At 35.7% G+C, this 24,254-nt stretch overlaps 1 protein-coding gene across 6 annotated transcripts in view; it reads left to right on the top strand.

The window, feature by feature from the left end:
* LOC132910295 (LIM domain only protein 7) overlaps positions 1–24,254 on the top strand; it is a 158,983-nt gene that overhangs the window by 108,827 nt on the left and 25,902 nt on the right. Inside the window, exon 2 of one of the 6 annotated variants that reach the window (XM_060965867.1) lies at positions 10,893–10,997. The exons of the other annotated variants lie outside the window; for them this stretch is intronic. The gene's annotated coding sequence lies outside the window, so the exon portion shown is untranslated. The remainder of the gene's footprint in view (positions 1–10,892; positions 10,998–24,254) is intronic. 6 annotated transcript variants of the gene reach the window in all.

The following is a 24,254-nucleotide window of genomic DNA, read 5'->3' as shown; positions in this document are numbered from 1 at the left end:
CAGTTCGATTACGTCCTTGCAAAGAAGCGCGTTTTGTTCGCTCGAGGCTACTTTATCGTCCTTTTTTCCGACAGCCGGTTTCTTTCTCGACGTAGCTGTTAAGCCGATTAACCCAGATTTGTACTGGCGCGAGTAGGATTATCACGTTACGTTCAATACCGCTAATGCACATGGACAGCTTTTTAATTAACATCAGGAAATCACCTTGACGAGTTGCTACTTCTTGCCTTTTGTTATTTCATCCATCAATGCTATGAAAATATTTGTTCATAGCATGAGTAGGAACAATGTTAGTTTATCAGTACAGAATATATGAAGATTTTGTAACTATAGCATTCTAAGAAATGGAGAGATTAGGGGAATAATTCTAATACGATATTACCCTCGTTTCTTACCTTAAGTCTTCTTAGCTGGTGTGGTATAAGTCAAATTAGTAACAGGTACGATATATTCCTTTTTCATACGTTTTTCATTTTTCTTATATTAAATATGTATTGGATATTAGATATATTTTCTTAGTGTTGCACTTTTCAATAACTGGCTTTTGATATCCCTACAAAGCAAGGCTGGTTGATAATTGATTGATTTTCCTTGGTTAATGGTTTATTTTTTTTTTTTTTTATCAATGAGCTGACCTATACAATACTATGCAAATATACTTGACGATTTAACCTTTTTCATTATTCCAATTTAATTTGAACGAGGAACCTAGATGGTAAATTGGCAAAATGATACAAAATTTATATACTAAGAAGAATAAATATGATAGTTATATACTTGTAAATTTTTTTATTGAAACTAAAAGAACAATATTTTTGTACAAATAAGACTATTTGCAGAATACATATATTGCTTTTTTACGTTTATCGCGTGTCAGTTTGTTCAAACCACACGTCAAGGCGAAGGCTGTTTTACTTGCGAAGAAAGCTTGGTCAGCGCTGATGTAAACTTTATTCATCTGACGCAGCATTTAATTCGTTGGGTCTCTCCACTTCTTAAATAATTTATCTAGCAAATGAAAAGACTATTAATTCAATCTCAATCGCTACTACTACAATTCTACACTTTACTCACAACATCTCTCCCTCTCTGATTAATTTGAATACTCAAATTTGATGCTTTTAACAGTTAACTTGTAACTTATTCGATAGGCAATAAAATTAGCGTGTTCAGCACGTCGTTTTACGATTTTCATAAATTTTCAACTATCTCCTCTAGTCACGTAAGCTTTCGAGATTACGTTACATTGTCTTCTAATGAATACTATCTAGTTATCCACACATTGTTGCTGGATGATGAGTTCGAAGGAAAGGCAAGGTAGGATCAACTCCATCTCGAGGATTCTTTAACGGGGCGTTTAGTTCTCTAACGAGCAGTTACGCAACAATGTCGACGCCATTGCGGCTGGTTTGCTACCGTATGCAGCGATTGTCGCGCATAAAGCTGTCCTTTGCCAACGAATTGCGAGAATACCAGTACCTCGAATCGCTATCAGATCGTCACGCTATTATTCCGTTCGAAGATTTCACAGCGAATACCAAAGCCGCGCCTCCGCCTCCATAAACCTTCTTGCAGAGATAATTCCCTGAACGCGCTCATTCTCTGCTCATGCTGACGAACACGAGTTCGCTATTGATGGGAGAACTTGTTCATGTTACATGGAATCTAGATATTCGCTCGATTGTGGGATTAGCTTAGTTTAGATGGCTTTCAGTTGGTACACGTTGCTTTCCGTGAATCGTGTAGATGTTGGTTTCTATGAATTGCGTAAGATATGAATATTTTTAAGAAGATGTAATTAAATGTAACAATCAAATTGCATTTAACACTAAGGATTATCAGAGTTATTGAAATTACAAATTCGAAATTTATACGAACCAATATATCCCACAGAAAAATAATCGTACAAACGTAGAATCGTTGCACTCCGTTTTTAAAAGATTTGTGTAGTAAATTTGAAAGTAAAGAATCTGATTCGTTGATAGCTTTTGTAGAATGTCGCAAGTGATTACTTCATTTGCTTGAAATTGGCTTACAACATAATATATTATTTACGACTCATCTCATTTCATTTTATTCATCTCATAATCATCAGTATCTATACGAAGCTCTTCTTGTAGCAAAAATACTTCATAACACTTGAATTTATTTAATAAGGAACTAATGAGATAAATTAATTAATTCGAAAATTATGCACTATATTAAAGATTCAGCTAAACGTCATTCAAAACTTTCAGTTAGCTACCGAAAATTTTCTTTCTACTTATATGAAGAATTCTATCGTAGAGTCGAAATAAATACAAATTCAGCGCAAACCAGCAAAATCCAAATACCACTGGTTCGCGGGTGTGTATCAGTTCGTTACATGCAAAAAAACGTTCTGGGGAAATTTATCGCGGAGAATATATCAAAGTCGGGATCGAGGCTGTTTTACGAAAGCTCTGGTATTCTTGCCCCGACGTATATCGTAATCGTAACAAACGTATTCCATCTGATTAACAGGTTCGTACTTCGCGGCTCGCGACTTATTAATGTGCAACGTAACGACTGTAACATTCTATTAAAGTCGTGGGAATAAATATTGCGCCGGTAGCCGTATCGCCATTAATTCATCGGATTTTTTTACTGATGTATGAAAATACGAGTTTTCGAGCGTCTCAGTGATTAGTTTGGCGACTAGACCGCCGTTTGATCGGTATACTTAACCAAAAGGTAGATACGCACACCGTTGGAGACCAATTAACGCATTGCCGTTAATCATGCCACCTATTTACATCTATCCTTGATGTTTTAAGCATCTGATTCGTTAATACGCGAGGCTTCCTCCTTTTTTACTCTTTTATGGTCGCGTCAGCTGTTTCATCGCGTACACCAACACGATTTATGGTTTCGTTCCAGTAAAATAAACGGAAAGGAAAGACGAATATTTATTTGTGCGTAGTCGTGTCTCTGTGTTAACAGCGTTGACTGGTCCGATTAAAAGCATCGTTTTTTTTTGTTCTAATCGACTGATCCAGAATTCTCGTTGATACTCTCTGGTAGTTTAGATTATTTGAAATAGAGTAAAAAATTCTTTTCAGATTATATATAATTTACATGGTAGATGATGTACACGTACGAAATTTATTGATAATAAGTCAATCGAGGATGATCGTATGTCTGTGAAAAACTCAAATAGATGTATGAAACATGCAAAGTAGAACATACAAATGCGTGTATAATGCACATAGTATGCAAAAATGTATGAAATATTTAAAGCATAATATTTGTTATGATACTTGATAGATGAAATAAATCTTTGCTTAGGTTCTACATTTACCGCCGTGATCATTAAAATATAAATTTGCATAACAAGATTGGCAAAAATATTGCATAAAGAATTTCAATTTTGCAACAAAAAATTTAAATATATGAAACGATACCTAAATGACGATATATTTTCATTTAATGTTGAAATTCGAATGGTGGAATTCAGTATGAAAGAACAAGTTTATGCATAAAATTGCGTTATATCATTCCAAACCATAACAGTTAACACTCATAAAAACGTAAATGAACAACTGAATATAGCTATCATAAAGCAAACATTAAGTCATCACTTTCAGCCAAGATGTAAACTAATCATCGTAGCCTTAATATCGTCATCCTCGCCATAAAGACTACCACTAAATCAATTTATGTTACATGTCTACTCAACGATGTGTTCACTCATTAGCTTACATAAAACGGTCATTGGAAACTTCTCGGAATTATATGAAAATACATAGCAGTCTTTTCTCTTTTTCTTTTTTTAGAAAAAAAAAAACGGTGTAGTTCGTTTCAAAGCGAAATAGAGATTTTCAGTAAAAAGACGAGCACGATCCAGAGAAATTAAAAATGAAAAAGAAGCGAGACAGAAGAGAAGATAAAAAAGAATCCTAGATTCAGATCGAAGTCTAAATCATTGGGTTGGCAACTAAGTAATTGTGAATTTTGTCATACCTAATGGTATTTAGGTGTTAATGACCTAATGAGGCTAATGAGGTGTTTTGTTATTAACACCTAAATACCACTAGGTAGGACAAAATCCGCAATCACTTAGTTGCCAACCTAATATAAAAACAGATTTTACTTTCATAAGATCTACATGCAGACTTTCTAAGAATATATTGAATGCTGAATAAAAAGACTTGTAATGTTACAAGAATATTAAATCTTGGTTTACGTATAAAGGAAAAGGTTCGAAAGTTTCTTTCTCAAATATAGAAAATTTTATTATTTTAGAATTACGATCATTTTACTCCGGTATTTTCGTTTATGTATACACTTTCCCCGTCACGTTAAAGGAAGAGGCGACAGACCGCCATAAATCGTTTAGGACCGTCCTCAGATACGATGTTCAATGTGAAAGATATGGAGCTGCCGTTGGTTGCTGCGTATATTATAAATCACCGTTATAAACATATTATTGTCGGTTTAAGTGGATCATTAATATTCTCGACATCCGTGAGAACGAATCATTAAAGGTGGATCAACGACACCCCTTGCACCGATCATGTGAAACAACGAGATCCTATCTGTTCATTGATATTCTTCCTGGTGATTTATTTCGTCGCGTATTGCGCAGTTCGCGAAAGAAAGAACGTCTTTCGTTCGCTCTTTCAAATAAAAAGGAACAAGACACGGTTGTACATCGTCTACGACCGTCGCTCATATTTATCGCTTATTTATCTGGAAGAATTTCACTCCATTCGCGCGATTTATTTTCTTCCTTTCGCCGAGGTCTTTTATGACGAGATCGTGCGAATCTAAAGATCTCCCCTTAGCTTCGCAAATAAAACGTAAAACAAGGAACAAACACCTGTCGTGACAACTGGTACGATGATCTTTCCGTCGCGAAGTTTTAATCGAAACCTTTGATGCATCGTTTCAGACGGATCTCGATTCATTGTACTGAGGATAATGGAATTATTAAGCTCAATAGCATTCCCATTATGTGGTACGGTAGAATGGGGAATTAAGGTTTTCTCTTTAATTAACGGTCTCGGAATCATCTTTCTATGGTGCAGTCGACTTTTCCTTCCATGTTCGGTAGACTCTCTGTACGTTATTTTTAATTGTTTCAGTACGGTCCTGTTTATGGTACGAATTTTCTTCGTTAACGTAATACAATTAAGTCTAATGAAATTTGATGCAAATGTAATATACTGAAATTGATTAACTCCACTTTTAGTAACTTGACAATCAGTGATATTGATGACTTAACGAATTAGAAGTTGTAGTTTATAGACTTCTCTGAAACTCTACAATTTTATATTACATCGAGTAATTAAATGAGTGATAATTTCTAAAATTTAGTTTTTCTTATTACTGCAATAGAAAAGATTTGCGTAATACAAGAGACTTCATTAGTATTGGGAAAGATAGACTTGTGCAAAGAGGGTTTTGGTTACTACATACATTTTACAGGTTTTAATTTTATTACACATGAATTTGGTGACACGTCGAATATTTACTACTAATTTTTCATATTCCTTGACAAAGAATTTTTCGATATATCTGTATTTGTAACTGCGTCAAATATATACTCTCGTGTTTATTGATCGCATAAGTCCATGACACTCGAGATATCGCGAAAGCAGTGCCGCAAACCGAAATAACTCGAAAGAACAGTCACGGACAATAATCCTGAAGAATCATCGTAACACGAGGTGAATTACGATCGTAAATCTTGCTAGTTTTACGAGGTCTGCATTTTTACGATTATAGTTCGTCGTAAAGCTGCGAACCGCCGCGTGTCGATGCGCCACCAACTATTTAAGTATCCTAGATACACGTTGAACGTACGAATTCGTTGGTGGACATGTTCTCTAGACGCTCTAGAACGTCGTAAAACACAAACTGAGTGCTTCTGTAACACGTTTCTACTAAGAAACGTAGGACAGGATAATGAAGAATGATCTATTAACCAGGGAAATGAATTTGAAAACCGCAACGATGTGGTATATCTCGCTCATGTTATATGTATGTAGCCTGTTTCGTACTTATCCTGCACGTAGATCTAGTTTACAAGGCAAAACTGTTTTTGCAGAAGTTGTTCTCGTCTGCATTGGAATTCCTTGAGTGTGTTATTTCGTCACACTAATTGGTTACGTGTGATATAAACATTCTGAGACTTTTGGAAGGGTACTTTAAAACTTTTCAGAATTATTTGTTACCTTATTAAAATGATTATGAAAAGTGTTGAAGTGATCGCCACTTCTAAGAAAACTCTACATCTGGTCTTCGGTTTTCTCAAGCGCTGAGGCCATCGACAGCGCATAGACAAAAGAATGCGTCGATGACAGACCATAAGCGGTACATGTGCGACGTTGGCTTCGGGGTTCTTTTAGTCTCAGGGTAACATTGCTAGCGTGCGGATCTGGACTAGCTTACATTGTATTCCACATATTGTACTTTAATATTCACAATATATATATATACTTACAATACCTTACAATTTACCCACGCGTTTCTTTGATTCCACATACATCAAATAACCTTAACAAAAACTAATATGGTTGTATTCAAAAATTTGGTAGAATGTATATTTAATACAGTATCAGTTTATATAAATCCTGGATCTATACACATAAGATGAAAAATTAATAGGGTTTGAACATAAGCGTGTAAGTTTCTAATAGTTCATAAAAATTAAAATTAATTTTGTTGAAGTAAAATTACTTACTTTTCTATGTGTTGGTAGCATGAGGACGTGTATAAGTTTAAATTTTATTTTCGTGGACAAAAACGTTTGATATACATAACTTGATGAACGAAGTAAAAATACTTAGAATTAAGTGTTTAATAAACGAAAAAATGATCGATGGAAAGAGATTTGTTTCAACTATACAGTCACTTAATTAATAGGACAAATTTCACGATGGTAGAACTCGTTTAAACCGCGTTGCAACATTCAGAAAGTACGATATCTTGTAAGACTCGGGTAGCTAGCAGCAACCTTTAACCTTAACCTTCTTATTTAGAGGAGCAAGGCAACGGAGGAAGTTTTAGCATTTCTCCGAAGCGGCGTCGAAATCAGCTTTCTAAACAATCTTGGCCGCATTCAGAATCTCCTGTAGTAATGTAAAATTTATTTTTTTCCTTCGACTTCAATGTTCGTCGACCCGATTTCGCAATTCGCTCGTTGTCCTTATGTCGGTGTTTTCGTTCGCCTCTGTCCGCGATTTCACGCGGATTTTAATCATTTCCGATAGCACACTATAACGTGAAACGAAACACGGACACGCGTTCATATAAGGAATCCGAATTACGTCGAGGTGAAAGTGGCTCGAATCACGAAATCGTTTCTGCAAAGTTCCCGATGCACACGCCGATTCTCTGCAGGAACGTGCAGAATTGTCGTTTTGTTGTCTTCGTGAAAGAGGAAATCCAGCTGTAACAGTAAAATGTATTAAAATCCAAGCAAGCTACTTTCCGGTAATCGTTTAGCAAGATGTTTATGTAATGTGGTAATGAATAATCAGCGTTAAAGTAGACACAATCGATTACGTTTGGTTGGCCGCGAACGCTCGTTCCATTCTGACAAATGGAATTCGATTTGCGACCGAAGAGAAAGTGGCTCGAATCACGAAATCATCTTTACGAATTCTAGTCGCGCGATGATGTATTTCTCACGGATGCAGGAAGACTGAATTTGTACGGCTAGATGACGATGCGTTTGTACGTATTGGAACAGTAGTTAACCACTACTTCCTAGTGATTAACTACTGTTACATCGTATTCAAGATTGAGCAGCGTATAAGGAAGTTCAATGATTGGACAATGTTAATATTAGTGGTATTTATGAACATTCTGATATAGTATTTCATTTGATTGAGATAAAAACTCCAAATCAAAGATTATGTTAGTATTAGACTATTATTATAAGTATCAGAAAATTACTTCAAACATAAAATTAAATTACGATTTATATTCGAGCTAAATATTCCAATTAGATACTAATATAACTATTCTTCTACGAAAAGAAATTTCCAAATATTCTTCAATGACAAAATTAGCAGGTGCCTTGTGACTTGTGTATGAAAATGTAGGTGCGATAGGTACAAACTAAAATAAATATTATATTACGATAAATGTTATGAAAATATAGATAGCTTTTTATAAATGAAATATTCTAAAAAGATGAAAAAAGTGAACAGAATAGCAGAGTTACAAAATCAATGTAAATCGTGAGTAATACATATATAACTGAAGAAATCTTACTGAGCGCGTACTGAAACGCGAACACATTCATCAACCGTTAAAACTTCCAATTTGAAAAGCTCTCCCGAGTCTAATCGAAGGAACGGTGTGTTCGTCTGGCCTGTTGGTTTCGCTGGAAACGTAGGAGAATTTCGTCACGCGGCGAAAATAAACGGGCTCGAGCGAAACGGCGACGCTCGTATGCCTACGAAGAATTTGAGTTACGTCGCGGAGAAAGTGACTCGCGTCGCGTCGCGGGACGATAATCGAGCCGATGCATGGAACGATTCTCACGGCTGTGACGGGAATAAATCGTCGAGATGGCGGAGGATATATTTATATAAGCATATATATTTCACACACGTGTATTTGCAACTGCATGCCTTTTCACATATCCTAAGAGAGGGCGTAGGGCGTTTAGATATATGCGCGTAATAGAAGGGTATTCGGAGTCCCCTTGCCTCCGTAACAGAGAGAGGACAGGAAGAGATCGCTGATTCGAGATGCCCCACTTTCTCGCGATGCAATTAACGTGGCCAGCCGCGGCGATAACTGCATTATACGGGAGAGTGCAGCTATAGGGCTTCCCCCGTCTGGTTTCGCGATTGCATACACTGATAGGCTGACGTCTCACGAACGATCGTCGATACCAGTGAATAAGAGCAACCGCGCACGATATTCTCTAGATAGACCCTTAGGGTATCGTGCAATTGCAAATGTTGAAGTACGTACTAGTAATAGTCAAAGAAATTAGAGAAGTATTGAAAGAGTGGTGGATTTAGTAAAATTAAAATTGAACTCGCTGTTAAGTTAGAAAAATGAGTATTATTTATGTTAAAAACGTGAAAGACACGATATACAGGATCCCATCGAATAATATGCTCTAACGGGCACAACGTGATTCCTTGTGTAAAAATAAGAAATATTTTTCTACATTTTCGACTTATTTTTACATATAAAACAACCTTTGTCGATTATTTAGTCCAGTCCGAAATTAGTCATGTTCAATTATAACTTAATAAATTTTCAAATTCGATTTTCTCGAAAACTAAATTGAGAATGGACAAATTTTATTCTATATGTCTTTCTTATTTTTCCACAAGGAATCACGTCGTGCTCGCTTGTACATGTTATTCAGCCGGACCTTGTAGTAAGATATGAAGCGGTAAGTAGAAATGGTGTGTCTGTCATCAGACGCGCGTCCAGCTTTTCTATCGAAATCAATGCAAACGTATCTGTATTTTTTTACTGTTTTGATCAGCCTCAGTTTATTATGTCTCTAATCTATCTCTTCTATTAAATATAAAATTGAAATAATAAAAATCTACATTAATTATTATTTTTTAAACACATAATATAAACATGTATTAAAAAGATATGTCAATATAAATGACATAATAAAATGGAGGAATTTACAAAAAAGTGGAATTGATCAATTTGGCTTCTGAGGAGCTCATTTAACAGACAAACCTCGTATTTTCACACTCAAAAACAAATAGGGTGACAGTAAACCTACCGATGCATATCCTCCATTCCATCGACATTCCTTTCTTTCCCAAGCAAATCATCGCACGTACCAAACAGAATATTCAATTGGTCGAAACGTACAACCTTCGCATACGGTATGCTTGATCACGAGTGGGTTTGATTCGATGAAACGAACCCTTGATGCGGTCGAACCGCTTAGAAAGCATAACTGTGCGGCGTGGCTCGCTGGGTGGTTAATAGTCGGCGTTCCGTGGCGTGCATGATTAGCGAGAAATTATATTTACGAGTGCACGTGGGCGGCTTGGAATAAAGTCGATCACTCGGCCCGCGAGGACTTCCGCGATGATCTTTCCGCGAGGGTGTGACAGGCTTAGTCGAGCTCTCTTATCGATGATTTCTATCGTAGCTCTCGACAGGGTTCGCGTAGAAACCCGAGCGGACCAAGCCAGACGATAAATTATAACGGCGGGACATGGCGCGTGGACGAACCCGCCGCGCGTAACGCAATAGTTCAGGGCGAAAATTGATGGACGAACGAATTTATCGTGCTCGCCTGAAGCGTTCCGCAAACTATTATTTAGGCTCTGTTTCATTTGTTTATGAGCTCATACGTTAAGTATTTAGAGATATTGGAAGTGAACTGCGGATGTTTATGCAGTTTCACATTTTTAAAGACATAAGTTGCAGCAACAGTATCTAAATAGAGATTTGTTTCGGGTATTAAATGTTATAATTTGTATTTTGTTCTTGATGTTTTATATGTTTTCAAACATTATGTACATACTATATATTTTACTACAATTTTAAATTTTGCATTAATGTGCAAATATATGCAGTATGGTTATATTTATTATCAGAGTAATATTTACTTTTAGTAGCTCCAATGAATAGCACCTCCGGCTTTTTTGTGCATAAATGCGTGATTGTTTATGGCGATTTTTTACTGGCTGTTAAGATTGAGTTGAACTCAATGAGATAAAAATTTTTTAAAAATGACAAGTATCATATTAGAGATAGAAACAGAGAAACACATGTATATTATATGTTTGTATTAAATGTAAATACATGCATATTGTATAAATGTATATTGTATATATGTACTTCATTATATTTTAAAAGCACTTCTCCAGTAATCAATTAAAACTTCCGCACTAATATCCTCATATTATTTTATGTTTCAGGTGAGTTTCAAATATACAAAATATAAAAGTATCCAAAGTTCCAACCAGCTACAACCAAGTATACTTGAAAAAAGCATCATATTTACTTAGAAAAGAAACATCTCAGTAAGTAATGCTTTCCTTCATTATATGTAAAAAGAGTACTCTCTTCAATTCTCTAAAGTATCATACCTAACCTTTTAAAAAAACACTTTCCAATGAAATAGAAATTATTCAATTCCCTCACAGTATATCCAACATTAAAATCAATGTATAACTACTACCTCACGCTATTAAATCAAACGGCCCTTCAGAAGATAGTCAAAGCCTGAAAACGGTCCCCCTCGTTGTACCAAGTCAAAAATCGATTTTCAACGATAGATAAATTCGCTACGAGAGATAAATACACGTGGTGGCTGTCACGTAAATAGCACGATCGTGTACGCAGAGCGTACACCACGCGTCGGTCGTGCAACGCGTCTAAAAACGGCGCTCGATTCACAAAAAGGGCCGACCTAACCGAAGTGGATAGCCCGCGCGGCAAAAGATACGCTCGAACGGATGCGTGGATCATCCAAGAGGAGACTTTCAGCATGATCCAACAAGGCGAAGAAGAAGAAGAAGCGGAGGAGAGCCGACGCAAAGTCTCTCCTCTCTTCCGAAGGAAGAGGGCATCGCCCTGACCGTGACCTAGCCACCGCTCCTCAGGCGAACGCACACACGCACAACATGTTTCTACACACATGTCAGCGGCTACGTAGTCAACCTAGGATACCGAACAACGCGCTTTCCTTCGGATCACCGAACGGATGTCGTGAAATCTCATTCGGTATTAAATCGAATCGTCATCTCGTCGTGTGTCCTAACATATCGTTGACCGGTTATTTTAAGCAAAAACTAACGCTCGGTAACAACACTCGAGTGTGAAAACTCGAATTTACTGGTGATCGATCAACAATTTGTTAACATCAGAGTATTCGACGGAATTTTCATATATTTATTTAATTACGTACAAATTGAAAAGGGAAAGGTATGAAGGTGACAGAAGTAAACTATCTGATTTTGGTACAATAGAATTTTTCCCAAGTTTCGAATTTTCTGTCAGAATATACGCGCTAAGCAGAATTTTTTTTCCAACAGGCAGAGAATTCTGATAGTTCGAAGCGTTTTATCCCCATCAGTGCATTTGCAGAGGCACGAAGATACTGTACACACATGATCACGCGAATCGTGATGAGGAGCGTGTCTATCGTTGCGTCTCGGCCTCCCCTGGACACGTTATTCGCGTGTATTGCCCATCAGCGTGATTCCGCCGGCAGCGAAATCAAGCCCCGATACCTTTGTCATTTTCCCTTCGAAGGGAGAGAATAATCTCTGATTCGTGATGGACGTTGGCGTTCAATGTACTACGTTGTAGTTTCTTCTAAACGATAGTCGATGATAATCTCAGAAAATGTTCGTACATTGCGAATGTTCTGAAAAAGAATAGGAATTCCTCGACTAGTAGAATGTGTCTGTATATAGACATACTTGTATTAGAAACTTATTGTTGGCAAGTGAATAAAAGAAATATTTTATGTTGGAATGATTCGAAAAATTATTATAGAAATTATGTTAGAAAATGATCACGTGTCAAGACGTATTCGAAGTAGAATATGTTCGTATCTGGTCAGACAACGCATAACTTATGTGTACTTTGTTACCGTGCCTACCGTTATTGCTGCATTGTGACAAATCTATACGTATTATCGCGCTGTAGTCAGTCTATAATAACAAACATTATTTCTATTATTAATAGATTTTTATTAAAGTGAAAAATTAACAGAAGAATATTCCTTTCTTCGTCCAAGTCCAACATTCCTTTTTTATCCAACAGAAATTTAAAAAATTAGAAACCAGATAATTAAGAATAATAAACTACAAATTTGTCAAAGCACGACAGAACCATATAGTGCCATGATCCAGCATATCAAAATTCTCTGCATTCAATAATGCAACTGAAATTTTCTAATGCAGTGTCTCGACAATTTAATCAACATAAATTCGCCGGTCCAATTAAATTCATTCGATACATCTTCCCGATTGACTGTCCTGACTGCATTCTTTCCTAGCATACGCCGACCATTTCTGCAATCATTTCGCGAGGATGCAATTCCGGATAGATCGTTTCATTAATTTCGAGAATCATTGGTTTCCTACCGCTTCCACACGCGACTAGCCACCAGCGTGAATTCGAATTTTCTTCGTCGGGTAGATTCGAATATATCTTACAAGAACGCGTATGCTTGCATGCAGGACTCTCCGCAACGCTGGAATCAACTGTGCCTACTGCATGATTTCGTTGCTTTTCCCTGCTCGCGTGCAACGCTTAAATTGTAACGAACGAAATAGCGCGGTGCATAAAGAAAGGGAATTGAAACGTATCGAGTACGCATGCAAGAATTTATGGTACATATATCTTTTCATTAAAGCGGTATTCGATGAACCCAAGCACGAGGGCGTAACGCTAAGACAACGATAACTCGCATGAGATACACTTCGTTGCGGACATAGTCACGGTATCGCAAAGATTTTATGGTAACGCCATATTTATGATTCTTCAGTCTTATTGCAGTAACTCTTTGAAAACATTGAAAATTTATTTTTTTCGATGCTCCGTTATATATTTTATCTTTTGGTATGAATAAGTTTGTGTCCTGTTTTTCTGTTCCGGTGAGCGACATGATGAATAATTTTGAAGTAACTCTTTTTATTTGATGTTTATTTATGTAGTCAGTGCAGTATGAAATTAATAGACCGTGCTACGAATTTATTGCCACTGTAGCTTTAATATGTTCATAATCAATAATTTATTGGATGTGACATTTATTCCTTTCTCAAGAACTTTTATTTAATTACTATCCGCTTTTCAAAAATATATATCGATATTAACATGGAGATTTAAATTTACTAATTAAAGAATTTAATTAAAAATAAAAGTAAGTGCTTTGCAATTATCCTTTTCACGAAACACAAATCATGATAGTCATAAACAAAATTCAGCTACGTGAATATTACGCAGGTGAATCTTAAGAGGTTAAACATCCCCTACATTTCACAATAGCCAAGACAGATAAGAGAATATTTTCTCAATTTCTTATCACACAATTCACAGAGAACCTCTCCAACCTTTATCCAATACAAAAGCAGACTTTCATGGACGTACGATACAACCATGATAAAGAAAACGTATCTCGCGATTCGACTCAACAGTTAATAATTTCCAAAGATTCTACCTCCAATAAATTTCATAGTGAAGAGAAAAACAAGCAGGGATGCGAATTGCATCGTTGCCCGGCACTAGCACACGCAATCGATGTAATTCACACTCGATGTAAGTATACGCGTATGGAACGCGCTATGCGGTAGAAAAGTATCTAGCAATGAACACCGGGTACAAATGGACGTCATAACTATTATACGCGCACTATATACCGGGTCTCGAGGCCATATCGAGAGTAACTATCCACTTTCGCCTCGCGCAATCTAGAACGTTGGATTCCATCGTTTTACTGATTGAACGTAGATACATCTATTCGTCGATTGAATCTCCAGAAAGTTTTCAGATATAAATAGTTTCCTTTTGATACACACGTACATAAGTAACCTAATACTTATAGATGAGAGTGTATTAAGTATGTATATTGGTTTGATTATTCGATTCATTAAGCTGCTTAGTTCGAAAATGAAGATGGATACGATGGCAGACGCATTATGGATAGGGTAAATGGTGGGTTTATTGTTCCATAAATGCGCATACTTATTGCGATGTGAAACTAATAGAAAAGGTAAATGTCATAGTGACATTCTAGTTATAGCATCGGTTTTTATTAAGTTTACTTTCGTTTAATATGGAACTTTCGCTTCAGGAAAGCTATATTATTCTACAAAAAATAGGAAAAATGAAAACTTTAAAACAATTCTTATTTGATAATATTGAAAATACAGGATGATTGACCAGCTAGTTAACTCAAATGAAATGCCATTGCAGCAATAACGCTGTGTCTGTACATGCAAAATCTATCATCAGAAGTGTATACGGAAAGAAAAACGAGCGTATGTGGTCCGCGCTTGGTGGCACTGTTTTTCAGTTAATTAGCAGGAGAATTAGTCTATTAATTCCCGGAAGGCGATGGCTGGATTATCTTTTATCTAAACGCTTTCTGGACTATGTTTATTGGACTATGAATATTTTCTGAAGTAATGTCGCTATTACATTTAAGAAATTTCGTTCTACTTCCAAAAGTTTCCAAGTGACATAATTCAATAGAAATTTAAATAGCACATAAGCGGAAGCTGAGGCGGTGATGAAAGGAATAATAATGTTAAGGGCCACGATAAAATGGAGCAATGCAACGGAGAAATGTATTACGAAATGAAAATTAATTTTTGTAATGTTACGAACGATTTAACGAGTTCCAAAGCTCTACTTAAATTCGACGACGTGCACGAATTGCATGGCCGTGTCATGGCCGTAAAATGCTATGAGGTAGATTAATAAAAGACCCAGTTGAGCCCGTGAATTGTGCTAACATAAAGTCACCGTTTTATGTACCATAAAATGTTACGGCACTTCTTCCAGGGGCGCGTTTGCACGCCTGCCCGGCAAAAAATAAAAAAAAAAAAAAAGAAAAAAAAAGGAGAACGAAAATGAAAAGGGGAGCAACGCATAAAGACATGCTTGTAGCTTGCTTGTAACATTGATCAAATTACGCGGTGGTTTCTAAATTATGAAAAGCTGTCTTCAAATTGGATAAAATATCTAGCTGGTAAAAAATTATTGTGCATTTATTGGTATTACAGACAAGTTCTGCTACTGTAGATAATTCTTTGTTATTGACTATTAAATAACTTTATATACTTTTTGGTATTCATCGAATAATATTTTGTTCCCGCATGGAACACCTTCGTTATATAATGGTACTTATAATTTTATGCATATAATTAAAAAATTTTCTTAGAATTGATAGAGAAATTCTCTTGCATCAAAAATAAAAATTAATTTATCCTAATAGTTGTGGAAAATTATTCAAAGCATAAAGTTTTTTCCATAAAGTAGAAAAAGTGAAAAGAAAGTAGACTTTGTCAAATTAAATTACTCTACAACACGTCAAACAAACACTTAATTTCTTTCACAAAGAAACTCAAATAACCCGTCCAATTTATAAGTAAATAATAATAGGCCACTGAACAAGATACTTCGCATTGCGAAATACAAGTTAAATTGATATTTTCGGAGGATATGGTTGTAAAACAGAGCGCGTGAGTCTTTCATCGAGACATAAAGAGGTCTCATTTCAACATTAGAGAAACTGGGATAGGGTGAGATAAAATAAAAACATGGCAGATGTTTCCAGGGAAAAAAGATTAAATTCATTTAGAGTCAACTTTGACTTGGGAACTCGTAAGATCTCGAAAATACGAGGTTATTTTGGAATTTATCGTGTGATTCGTCCAATTTTTCGCGCCAATGGAACCACAACTGCGATCGTCTCAATATATTTTCAGATCTAACACGTCTGCGACCTCGTGTTCATTTTACACTCACCCTTTTCGGTCTTTATAGAACTTTGTCCCTCGCAGTAAGGATGCGAGACATTATGACATTTCGGCGTCGTCGTTATAACGTACGATTTTCGAAATTATATCTTCAATCTATTGTAGAGCTAATTCGAGCAGACATGTGTAAATATTCTCATTGGACGTTCCTCGGAGCGTAATGAGTTCAAACAGAAAGAGAGAGAGAGAGACATACAGACAGACACATACAGACAGACACATACAGACAGACACATACAGACAGACACATACAGACAGACACATACAGACAGACACATACAGACAGACACATACAGACAGACACATACAGACAGACACATACAGACAGACACATACAGACAGACAGACACAGACAGATTTTCCAGATCGGTGACGTTCATTATTTTGATTTCTTGTTGTTTTTTAACTTCGCTCATGGCTATGACCTACATCGTTCAGTGTTCTTTATTTAAAGATGGCTACGGGGCGAACTCTATATCACAGTTTCATGAATATCTAACCAGCATTGTATTATATTGGTTAACTTCAAGTACTTCGCAAAGATAAAATTTTTAATTTGTCCACAATTGTCTGTTTTATGACAACCGTAATAAAAGATCATATTCTTCTCATTGTTTTTTATTATAAAATAATTCGATCGTTCTATTGACAGATGAAGCAAAAATTACACGTCAAGTGGTTAAAAGCAATTTTTCAGCTTCGTGTCGTCAAAAGATCAAGCGTCTAAAGTGCTACATAAATCGACATGAAGTGCATTTTACGATGGTAGAGTACCTCGACAAAAAAGTAGAGAAAAATCAAATGGAAGCTCGTTGCTCGTTTTTCTTGTCTCTCCGCGTCGTCTACGAATCCCCCTAAACCCCATAGATTTCTTTCTCTCTTTCTCTCTCTTTCTTCTTCTTGCTCTTCGTTTCTCCTTGGATTCGTGGCGTATCTTAATGCACAGTACGTGTGCAATATGGCAATGTCGGCCCGTATATCGAGGGTTCATCGTGGGGCCGAAGGGGTCACGACCCAATCGCCAGAAATTCCTTTATCTTCATTCCTGCGTTTTTATTACACCCTTGCCGCCATCTCGGTACGTCGTCCGTTCGATGAACCTTAATTGCGACCTGCGATCGTCTTTGTTGCGTCGGGATCCTCTTTGGAAACGATCACGAACCCCTTTCAGGCGTGAACGATCGTGTCACGAACGGAACACCGTAGTGAAAAATTTGAATTTCCAAAAAGAATTCAACGTGACTAAGTTGCGCATCGCCAAATTTAAAAAAATATTTATTGACAGTTTTGGTTATCCTAAAAAATATCCAAATGTGTTTTTATCGTTGTTTTATTCGTATTGAGTGATAAATATATTTTTGTACTTCGCTGACTTGAACTTTTTTGGGAAAAGTATCTCTGTAGATTTATATAGGCGATAGTTTTTATAGGATTTTGTGGTTTTCTTTAATATGTTTTTATGTTTAGAACATCATGATATATTACAATTGAGAGACTGTTCTTTTTATCATTATTCTATGCTGTTATTAGAATTTTTTAACCATATTTTATGACTCTATTAATTTTATGAATGACTTTATTTTCTTCGCTGATATTTCCACATTAAGTTATTTCCGTTATTAATTACCATCTTTTGAATAACGCACCGCATCACCTTAATTTGGATGCAGACTTTCACATTCACTTTTTGTGATCATTCTTTCCAAGTATGACACTTTAATAACAGGATACCTGTGTATATATACATATATAATATGAATCGAAAAATGCTTCTTCCAAAAAAAAAAAAAAAATTTCATAATCTACTATTAACTGACATTTAATAAAACATTTCAAGACGTATATCAATTTTTACATCAAAGTAAAGTGTAATCTCCATTTACAGTTTAACTTTTTCTCCTATTGCTATTTGCGTACCTTTTTGTGCTTGAGGTTTCCTCAATTTTCAATTTCCTGCCAGAGAAACGTAATGACGTTTCAATCTTGCCCTTCCAATCTTGCCCGATTGAATTCCACGAATTCGAAATGGATTTCCTTGCCACGAGGCTTCATAATCGCCTATCGGGCCATTTAATCTACTTGGGACGCGGTGATGAATTCGTAATGCAAAAAGGTTCCCACAGGAATTAAATGGACGAAGCCAGAGCGGAGTATCGAGATTCTTGCGATTAGGAACGCGGAACGATACTGAGATTGAAAGACAGCGGAACGATAACTCGACTACCGTTAAAACAACGCGTGGTTTACGTTACCCTCATCAAACCGAAGGAATACTGTTACTTTGCTGCAATTGGATGAATTAAAATACACTCAGAGCGCGAAGGTGTTACTCGTTAAGATATACTAGATTCTATTCCTTTTTTTATTGGTAATTATTAAAATTTACGATTGACTTTTATTAGGTTGTTTATTACACGAATGCTACACGGGAAAAATATTACATGACAAGTCTATTTTTGTTAATTTTACGTCACTTGGTAATAAAAAAAAAGGAATTTTAATACAAAATGATTGCAGATTTTCTATTGGAGAAATTAAGTGGAAAGGATATACGAATGTACTCTTTCTTAGATATAAGATAGAAGATAAGTACAGAAAATAATAGGCAAGATGTACATTTGTATTATTTTGCCATTCATACCACTTTTCTTCTGACAATGAGCCTTTCAAATATAACAGATGAGTAAATTATTAAAGAAATTACATAAAATTAATCACAAATAAAGGCTGCTAAAATACTATAAATTGAGGCACGTATTACTCGCAAGAAGCAGTAATGATACTCTTAAATTTTTATAAGTTCCAGTAATTTTTCATCTAATAAGAGTGATAGAAAGGATGAACGATCACCCGTCAAGCGAAACGCAAACACAAAACATTTAATTATTTGTCTCGTATATAAAATTATATAAACTGTTTCAAATCTAATTTTGTATAACGTGTGACGTAAAAGAGGTAGAAAAACGAGCAATCATTAAAATTCGATACGTAACATCCTCCGAAGTCGGTTTTTATATCTCTTTCATTTATTGCGTTCAGCGACTGTGACTCGACACGCACGCCTCGTTATCTCAATGGAAATTACATTTATTCCTCAACAGGCGTGAAACGCTGCTTTCCGTGGATTTACAGTTAGATGGTTGGTCATTAGATTGTAGAAATTCTCGGTGGTCGCCGATGTTTGTTGAAATTGACGACTACACAACTCCTAGAAGGGAACTAAAAGCATCGAAAGTGATCGAACGATCAAACAATGTGTTCTTGCGTTTCAACGATTTATCACTTGTTTGCTTTGGCTTGTAAAGCGATTTGTTACTTGTAAACGTACACAGTCAATACAACGCTTTAGATATTTTACTATTACAACGTAGAAGAATTGTGATACGTGTTAAATTAATATTAGATTGTTGCTTTGTCAGTTGTGTGTAAAATTTAAATTTTAAAACACATATTTGTACACAAGAAAATTAATGATGAGAAAAAATCCCTTGAGATATCAATTATATAAATTCAATGAATTTTAAGACAAAGACTCGACTTTTAAGTAAACGATAGTCTCTTAAGGAGGATCTATCGATCGTGAGTCCTACGCGATTGTATCGCGTACAACTAACGACGAGTTTACACTGGTACAAATAACGATGGTACGATTAGATAGATGATCGTAGGTGTAATTAAGGTTAGCTACGTGGCAATTAGAGAAGATCGCGATTGTGCTCATACCGGTGCTGCTTTGCTCGCCTCAAAACGATCGTTTATCCGTCCTGTCCTGTGACAGTTCGTGAAATTAATAACGCTCTTTAATGATTATACAAGATATATAAAAATGATAGACAGCTAGAGATATCGTTTGTTTTCCTTTCTCCAGCGATCTTAACTCGTGAGTCTTCCTGAAGGGGATGATAAATCGGCGAAGAGGTGGAATGCAGGAAGGGAAAACCTTATGGTTATATAATTGTTTACGTAACGAGGGCATAAGTAATATATTATCAATTGGATGCCATGTTTCATGAATGTCTATTTTCACATTACCTAAACACATACATTTCTGTATTTCACATTATTTAAAGCCTTGACATCTTGCAAAAATTTCACGAATTCATTTGACAACTAAAAATGCGAAAAATGTAAATTGGTATTTTAATCTAAAATTAGCTGATATTCGATTCTCTCTATAGATGTCTAGAAAAATGGCAGTTTTTCCCAGGCAGAGTTACCAGAATAGATCGTGGCACAACGTGGGTTCGCGTGCATTGAACTGCGATTTAAAGCGGCCCGGTGCAAAGTACGGGCGAAACGGTATAAATCGCCACGGTAGCTTTCATGTTTAGGCATGAGTTAAGATTCTTGTCCCCTTCCCTTTCATCTTCTTAACGCCACACTTCTTCTATCCTCCCTCGTGATATCGCCCGTGCACCGCCATTAATATCGAAACGCTAAACGCAAATCTGCGTAATCTTCTTAGTTGCTATTCGCCACCACGACATTAACACCTCGTCGAGCTCTAACGAATATTCGCCAAGTCGTGTTCACGACCTCGAACCCTTTAATTCCATATTTTCGCCATATTTCTCTATCATCTTCGTCGTTTTAAAATCATGTGGGGTTCGATATAGCGCCATTGAATCCCTTGTGAGATTAGTAGAAATGATAACAACGAGAAATGTGCAAAGTCGCCGATCGATAAATTTCACAAAATTAGAATAGTGGCGATAAAATTACGTTCTAAAATGTTATTATTTGTAACTCTAAATATTAGATTTGTTTATAAAAAAAGAGAATTTTGATAATAGTTAATTGGTTAGATGTAGCGTATCATGTTTCTTCCTCGCGGTCTTGTTTATTAATTACAATATTATATAACATAAAATAATTACACGACGTATTTTATTATGGAAAATTTTGACGATAATATCTGCATTTTTCGGAAGAATCATATTTATTATGAACACCAGAAGCGAATTAGTTACACTCACAAATATATTTCGACAATTTATAACTATACTTTATTAAAAATATGCAAATATTTATAATTAACAAATTTTCAACATACTCACTGACTTGTAATTGCAATGCTTTGTTATATCACAGGATAGTTTTTAGGTATGTTTTATCTCGGAAGTATAATTGAACTAATACTTTGAATTTGACTTATCGATCTAAAGATCTAAATAGTTTGTCACGAGGCAATATCCAAGACAATGGTGATACGTTGAAAATAATCTTATCACAACACAATCTTTGAGAATAATAATCTTGTTAGTATAATATTACATTGTCAAACGGTTGAGGCGCCGGTCAGTCGGTAGGATAATAGAAATTACCATGTATTTGTGTTGCCATGTATTGTCTATGTTGGTCTACTTAAAATATCGAGGTTGCTTTCTGCCATGGAGAAAGATTAATGATTATTTGGACGATTTGTTTTATGGCAGTCGAGTGAGAATTTTCGTACGATTGCGCGTTTTCACGTAGAATGAAACGCTCAATCTGATAGCCGCGATTTCGTTTGCTCGTTGGCGCGTGGAGAACATTTTTCAAGAGAAGTGGTAGGTAATGTCAGGCGACGGGAAGGTAATCAGGTTAGGAAATTTCTAGTATATGCTTGTTATTAAAGAATATGGTTTCTCCGCGGCTATCGGGATCAAGGTAATTCTGGACTTTGCTGACTCTAACTAATTTAGCAGGTACCTAAGCGTGAGCGTTCTTGCGTTGATTTTTATTTTTATTTTTTTTGAATTTTCGTTGTATTCTCTGTCCAAAGACCTGTAGTGACTTCATTTCTCCGTGCTTAGCAATAAAAAAAATAATGGGAGTATATATTTCAAAAATTATTTCAGGAGATTCTACTAAAACATTCATTGCCACGGTGAACGTAAATGACCGGAACAGAACTATGTAAAAAAGTGAAATAATAAAAAAACTATAGAATATAACGTATTTACATATTTCATAAAATTCGATACTATAAATTTGTATGTTCATTGTTCATATTTTAAAATGTAGAATCCTCTTAAAACGAATGAAAACCCTCAAATATGCTATCGATATACGTATCTAGTATTTGAATTTTAAGCTAAACTGAAATATCATCCAACAGAATAAACAAAAATATATAATTAAAGATTAAGAATTTCTCAAGTTATATATAAGCAATGCTTTCACAAAATGTTATGAAATAGAGAAATATTTCATAAACGTGATTTTAAAATCGCAAAACAGTATCTAAAGGAATCGATTGGACTGTAGATACCAAAGTATGATATATGTATTATTGTATATGTATATTGTGTATGTATGACCACGTCACTTTTGCAGTCCGTAGGTAGATATACAGTTGCATTGACCCGATGTCAGGCTCCGTACGATCGGCGCGAAAACGTCGCAAGAACGGTCACAGTTATACGAGTGGACGCGGAACGCTTTTCCGTGACTCGTTTACGAGCACGTTGTACCTGACATTCCGACCGTACGCTCGCGGAAGAACGTGTTCTCGGACGAGTCACTCCTCAGGAATCCCTTGGAGGCAAGTAAAACCGGCCTTGGACCTCCTTGAGGTCTCTTGTGTCAATATGCTGCGCCTATCAGGCCTCCCCTCTTTGACATGCAGATCAGCCCTGCCACAAGAAACAAACGTGCCTGGCTTTCACAAAGCGAGAACGCGACAGTGATGTTATAGGGTGTCTTACCGCTTACTACTTAACTATTCCACTGTTTCAATCCAAGTACACGAATAATCTCAAAATTTATAATTTTCTTTATCTTCCTCCTTGTAATCTCTATATTGCTGGTACTGTTTGGCAAAATTAATCTTTTGTGGTCGACATATTCTTCTGGCTGTATATTTACAGTATGCAGTATATTTACAGTTTAAAGACAAATTTCGAATGCCGCCACTGTGGTAATATCCGATCGAAGGATGAAAGGATTACTAATTTTCTAATTATTTTCTAATTTCGATTTTTTAATTTCTGTAACTTATATATATATTATTTATTATTATTAAACCTTCCATGAATGTATCAGGTACAAAAGTTCGAAAGTTGCGTTGAATTATTCAACTATGGAAACACTGCATTTCTAACGTAATTTTTATCTTCTTTTGTATTTGTCGTTGAAGAATATATTTTTCACTATTTGTATTAAACGCTACGTGCGGTTGATTAAGCGATCGAAGATTTTAAAACTGCGTGACAATATTTGAATGATGCTCGGTTGGTCGTGTGAATCGCGTGACTAATAATATCGAGTAATTGGAATCGTGATTTACTAAATTACACGGTTAATTGAGAAACTTCCTCGTAAATTTATAGGGAGTCTGAAATTTCTAACAAACTTTCTTTTCCTAAGGAATATGGAGGATGTTATGGCTTAATCGATAAATTTGTCTTAATCGGTATATCTTGGAAAGTTCATTGAGCTGAAAGAATACAATGATTGTCTGGTTACTGAAGGAGGCCAAGGAGATTCTTGGAATTAATTTTTAAGGACACTGTAATAGGGTGAAAGTTGCTTCTAAGATATTTGACATATCTAGACGTTAATTACTTGCAATTATAAGTAAATGTGAATTGGCAAATTAGTACCAGTATCGCATTTGTTTAATTTTTTCTTTCAAGTATCCATGACGCATCTGCCTATAGAGTGTAATAAGAATCATTTGTAAGCAATTTTAATGTGTTGTAATTCTTGAAAGAACCTAATAACGATTACTTTACACATTTGACACGGTTAAATTTTATGTTTTAATAATATTGCGTGTATTCATGTTTATATACATTTGGT

The sequence above is a fragment of the Bombus pascuorum genome, chromosome 9 (assembly GCF_905332965.1).
Source record: "Bombus pascuorum chromosome 9, iyBomPasc1.1, whole genome shotgun sequence".
Lineage (NCBI taxonomy): Eukaryota > Metazoa > Arthropoda > Insecta > Hymenoptera > Apidae > Bombus > Bombus pascuorum.
This window is presented reverse-complemented; position numbering and strand designations above follow the sequence as displayed.